Here is a 6,000-nt window from a genome sequence, read left to right on the forward strand (position 1 = left end):
GTAACTGTGAAACAATAATGGAATTGAAGAAATTTACACGGATTTCCCTGGTGGTCCGGTGGCTAAGACCCGGCTCTCCCAATACAGGCGGCTGACGTTCAATCTAGTCAGGCAACTAGATTCCATATGTAACTAAGGGTTCGCGTGGTGCAAGGAAGACCCAGCACAGCCCAAATAAAAAAATACATAAATGTATAAATAAATACAATTTTTAAATTAGAAAAAGGAAATTTACAGAACACTTAATAACAAAAGCCTGAACATAGATGAGAGGCTTCATTTTCCAAAGAAATCTCCAGGCAAGGGAAATGAAGTAGAGAAAGAAAATTCCCATGAAACTCGATGGTTCATGCACAGTTCTCAGTAGACCCCTCCAAGACCCTGTTAATGATACTTGGAAAATTATTATCTTTTCAGTTGAGGAATCTGGCCAACTGCCCCTGATTCAAGTGAACAAATTAACATCAGCTGTGCTGGGACAAATTGCTATCAGCTGCCTGCATGCAGGACTCATTGCCATTGTTGGGACAGTTTTGCAGAACAAAAAAAGTGAATGAAAACATTAACCCTTGAAACATTAATCTGAGAACAGGGTTAACCACAGCTCATTTTAAATCACATGTAGCTCTCAAGTCCTGTACTGTTGTGTATTTTGAATAAAAAGTCTTTCCTTGAGGCAACTGAGAGCTCTCCTTCTTTTTTAGAACTCTGTGTTATTTCTAGGCCATACAGCAATCAGCTTTATCGGAGCATTTTCGTTATCCTTGTCTATATAGACCAGGAGTCCCCAGCCTCTAGGATCTGATGCCTAATTATTTGAGGTGGAACTGATAGAATAATAATAGAAATAAAGTGCAGGATAAACGTAAAGCACTTGAACCATCCGGAAACCAATCCCTGTCCCCAATCCATGGAAAAATGGTCTTCCATGAAATCAAGTTCCTGGTGCCAAAAAAAGGTTGGGAACCAATGACATAGACTGATGCTGAATCCAAACAGGACCTAGATAGTACATATTCTCCTTCTTCACCGATATCCCACGACCTACCCTTATATTCAGCAGGCATCTTCTGTATCAACACATCCCCAAGTTAATAAGAAAAAAGAACATTTTCAACATGTGCACATCAGTAACTCATGGCAGGAATTTGTCATGCTCTTAAAGGGAGTCTGGATGGAGAAAATGGAGAGAAGGCAGTGGGATATCCTAAAGACCTAACCTTGGCTAACATTAGGAGGAAAAAAAGTATTAAAAATAAATTTGTTAGGCAGGACCACCAGAGATATAGAAGTAAATGTTTACAAGGTCTGAATAGGTGGGACTTCAGCAAGAAAAGGGGACACAGCTGCTGACCTGAGTCACAAATTTTATCTGAGAACCTACCATTTCCTCCTCTTTCTCCTCCATTTCTAAGTTTCTTTCTCAGATGCTATTATATAGAGAAATCACACCTGTACATCTTTGAAGGCATTATCAGCACAGCATTTTCACCTGCTACCTATACACTCAGGAGGCCCGTAAAATGCAGAAAGACCACACTGCTCTGTCCTTTGCCACGTGGCATATTCAGGAAGAAACGAGCTTCCATATGGAGACCACAAGGTAATGGTCTCCTTCCCCATTTTCATACGCCCTTCCGTCTCACGGTCCACTAATGCTGCCAGAGCAATGGGGAGGGTGGGGAGCACTGACCTGGCCCACCCACACAGACCCTGTTACCTTGAATCAAAGGTTACCAAGCAAAGGTTACTCAAGTCTCACACCACAAAAATACAACAGCCCTCTTGCATAATCCTGGTTTCATCTGGGAATTGCCTGGAAGACGTAATTAAAACAAATTTGTATTCTATATAAATTATGTTGGTCACCTAAAACTATGTTATACAATTTTGTGAATCAAATACAATATTGAACGTCAACTATGTGTGTGTGTTAGTCACTCAAATTGTGTCCAACTCTGTGACCCTATGGACCATAGCCAGCCAGGCTCCTATGTCCCTGGGGTTCTCCAGTCAAGAAGACTGGAATGGGTTGCCATTTCCTTCTCCAGGGGTTCTTCCTGACCCAGATTGGAACCTGTGTCTCCTGCATGGCAGAGCGATTCTTTGCCACTGAGTCACACGGGAAGCCAAATGTCAACTATGTATTTTTTTAAATGTACTCTCGCCCAGACCAATAGACAGAATCTGAGAGGGGTCACAGGAGATAGTAGTAATTAAAACTCGCCTAGTCATCTTTACTAGTAAGCCTAGGGTTAAAAGCACTTATGCAAATCTTGCCTCTCAAACTTGAATATGCATACAAAGCAGTCCGCATCCAAGGAAGAAACCGATCCTGCAGGTTTGGAGTGCGGCCCATCAACTGGCATCTTTAACAAGCTTCTTCCTTGTGTCCGCTGCTTGCCTAGACCGTTTTGAGTAGCAGTGGAGCAAGCAGGCACACCACACCTCAGCCCCGACCACCAAACACCCTGTCTCAGGACAACTACTGTCGTGTCCACCAAAGACCACCGTATCACGGTCTTGAAGGCTCACACGCCCGGCTGGCACTTTAGGGCATACGGAAGCTTAATGAAGGCTGTAACACCTGAGTAAGTTTCTGCTTGGAACACATGTATATCGTCATCAGGGCAATGACTACTGAGTCTCCACCGAGTGTTTGCAGTAGGTTATAATGCGCTGTTTTGGACATCTCACAGTTGTTATTAGAGTTAACCTTTATGATACCCGAGGGTTTGGGCATTAGGAGTCTCACAATAACCATGATGATGTAGGCAGAGACTCACCTATTTTTCTGTTTCTCTATCATTGACTTTTATTTTTAATATTTGCATACAATAGAGACTACCTACAGATGGCTGGAGGAATACAGAAAGGAAGGCTATCTTAGAAGTTCAGAGAGTTGTTTTTAGAAATTTATTGTTTTGTGTTTACTTTTACTCTTTTCTTTTCTAATAGTGAAGGAGGAAACAGAACAGGGCCAGACAGTGGACTTTGAGCTGTATGCCCAGTATCTGGAAACGACATACCAACTGGAAACCAGACCCCCCCGCCCACCTGCCCATGGAAGAGCCCCAGGGCTTGTACCTAGACTCTCTGCTGCCTAAAAGAATACCCTAATTATCTGTGTAACCCGAATAGAATCATACATTCTATTATGCTTACTGGGGTATGATCACAGGACTATTGATAATTGTCCACTGTTATTAATTGACCACCTAGGCTTAAGGCATATGAATCACATGGGAACTTTGATTGTATTTTTCTTTTCCTTTCTTTAGACTAGTTTCAGAGAATTTGGGGAGGTGGGTTTGAGCACGTACACTTAGGGTATATAAGGTTTTCATAAAAACTGGTCGGGGTCCTTGGCTAAGAGGAGACTCTGCCTTGGGCCCGCCGGTGTAATAAACTGCACTCCGATATCTGCACTGTCCTTCTGAGTGAGTTTGTTTCCCGAAACACGTGGCTACAACAATACGGTACAAGATTTAAGTTTTTAAGTAAAAGCCAATCAGCTTTCCTGACTAGATGTATTTTTTATACTCCCATAACTCAAAGGACATGAGTTTGAGCAAGTTCCAGGAGTGGGTGATGAAGGGGAAGCCTGGTGAGCTGCAGTCCATGGGGACACAAAGAGCAACATGGGACACGACTGAGCGACTGAACTGAAGCTATACAGGGTAATTTTTACTCCTCTATGTTCTCACTAAAATTTGATGTGACCCATTTTTGGTTTATTTTTTAATTTAGGCATTCAGAAATTTGAGGTACCATCTTTTTCTGTTTCCCTGGTGTCTAGCATAAAGAAAATGTGACATATTTATACACACACACATATATATTTTACTCAGTCTTACAAAAAGAGACATCCTTCCACTTCAGACAATGTGAATGCAACGGAAAAACATTAAGTTGACAAAGCGAACGCAGAAAGGAAAATAGTGTCATCTCAGTTTTGTGTAGAATCTACTAAACTCTAATGCACAGAACAGCAGGCTGTCTGGCCACTGAGGCACTTGCCAGGCTGGAAATGCCCCCAACACATGCTGTAGTCAGACCTCTGCCCCCTTTGTGAGGCGTGGCTATTTGGGGCCGAGAGTCAGAGCCGCCTGGTAACCAACAACCATCACTCTGGGCATCGCCTTGTTGTTCACCATTCATGCCCCATCTCAGAGCCTGCAAGTCTCACCTGGGAGCCGCAGTTGCGTTCCGCCGGCGCTCCTGCGCCCTCTTGCGGCCATCCTCTCTAACGACCACTCCCATCCCTTCCTCCTGACCGCCCAGCCCTAGGGGCTTGCTTGGCCTTGGGCACCTTCCAGCCTGATTTCGTTCCTCCTTTCCCTCTAAATGCAATGAAGTCTCTACATGGGGGCGTATTTCTCTCTCAAAGTCTCCCGGAGCACTCACTCACCTCTCCCTTCTCCACCACACGACTCCGTTCACCCTTCCGCCTCCACCTCTGGAACTCACGGGGCAGCACTTCTTAAGTTCCAGCCTCCAGCCTGGATTCTTCCCGGAGCCCGGAAAGTTCTGGGGCTGGAAGCCAGGCTTCCAGGTCGCTGGTTGCGGGATCATACCGGGAAGGCGAGGAAAGGATGGGAAACTGGAACTTTCAAGCCCATCCACCTCCTTCCAGTGGAAGGAGGAAGGCATCATTTTAATAGTACTTTTCATGGTCAGCCTGCTCCCCCACGCTATGGTGATTAATACTCACTTGAGGCGGCAGGGACGACCTAACTGTCCCCCTCGATTCCGCCAGAAGGGTCCGGGGCGTCTGTGATACCGCTGGTCCCGACTTCTTTTCTGGGCGGAGGCCAGCGCTCCAGGGGTCCCTTCAGTCCAATCCCCGCTCCCCTGCCCTCGGTACTTGCATCTCAGAGAGGAAGGAGCGCAGAGAGATTTGGCTGAATCCAGGGACCTGCTAGCCTAGGGATGAATTTTAAGCCAGAACGCCCCAAGACGCAAGTGGAGTGAAGTGAAAGTTGCTCAGTCGTGTCCGACTCTTTGCGACCCCATGGAAAGTCCATGGAAGTCTCCAGGCCAGGATACTGGAGTGGGTAGCCTTTCCCTTGGCCGGCGGATCTTCCCAACCCAGGGATCGAACCCAGGTCTCCCGTACTGCAGGCTGATTCTTTACCAGCTGAGCCACAAGGGAAGCCAAGACACAATTAAAAGTTATTAGAACCTCCTGTAAGAGGGGGAGGGGAGGTTAGGAGGCTGAGGCCCACCGCAACGAGTCCAGCCTCGGAGGACCCCCGCACAGCCTCCCCCGACCCCCAGCTTTCCCGCCTTCAGGAAGAGGGGCGCTGCGACTTCAGCCCGGACTCTGCAACTGCCGCTCCCCAACTCCAGTTAGCACGCGCAAGTCGGCCCTCTCCCCACCCCGAGAGGCCCGAGTCAGCCGGGCGGAGGCTACCGGCGACAGGACGGACCGAAGTTCCCCCGGAGATGCCGCGCGCAGCTCTTCCTAAACAGCAGCAGCGACTGCGAGCGAACCCCGCGGGCCAAGCGCAGCAGCCGGGGACGCGCCGCAGGGGCCGGACCCACTTACCGGCGCGCGGCCCCGAGGGCAGACGGGTTTTCGCCGGAGCGGTGAGGCTTTGGGTGGGGTCGGGGGTCGGGGTGTGGGTCGGGGTCATGCCCTCCCCCTCTTCGTTTCCGGGGCGGTCGAGACCCTGAAGCGACGAGAAGCCGAGACGCGAACTGAGGCTCCGCGCGGATCCCCGAGGAGCGGGGCCGCGTGGCCTCGGGTCAGGCGCCCCAGCCTAACTGCCTTCAGGTGTTGCGGCTGATGGTTGACCGCAGTGTCCTGGGATTTAGGTGTTGCTCCATCCTGGATGACGCTTATGGTACAAAAAAGTGTGGACGGCTCAGAAGCGGGTTGAAGATTTCTATCACAATAGGTAGGACAGGGGGCCGGATTAATAGACGGCTTTGTATTCCTTGAAAGCGTCTCGTCGGCTTTAGTTTTTAGACATTGGGAAGTCATAGGTTTTTAAA

At 48.1% G+C, this 6,000-nt stretch overlaps 1 long non-coding RNA gene across 3 annotated transcripts in view; it reads right to left on the reverse strand.

The window, feature by feature from the left end:
* LOC112581215 overlaps nt 1–5,797 on the reverse strand; it is a 45,978-nt gene extending 40,181 nt beyond the window's left edge. Inside the window, exons 1-2 of one of the 3 annotated variants that reach the window (XR_006640421.1) lie at nt 4,715–5,424; nt 4,412–4,559 (exon numbers count right to left, since the gene is read on the reverse strand). This is a non-coding gene — a long non-coding RNA (uncharacterized LOC112581215). Of the gene's footprint in view, nt 1–1,384; nt 1,430–4,411; nt 4,560–4,714; nt 5,425–5,551 lie in introns of those variants that run through there. The other 2 variants (XR_006640420.1, XR_006640419.1) reach the window with 2 other exon arrangements.
* Nucleotides 5,798–6,000: the final 203 nt, after the last annotated feature.

This window comes from Bubalus bubalis, chromosome 21 (genome assembly GCF_019923935.1).
Source record: "Bubalus bubalis isolate 160015118507 breed Murrah chromosome 21, NDDB_SH_1, whole genome shotgun sequence".
In the NCBI taxonomy this organism is placed as follows: Eukaryota; Metazoa; Chordata; class Mammalia; order Artiodactyla; family Bovidae; genus Bubalus; species Bubalus bubalis.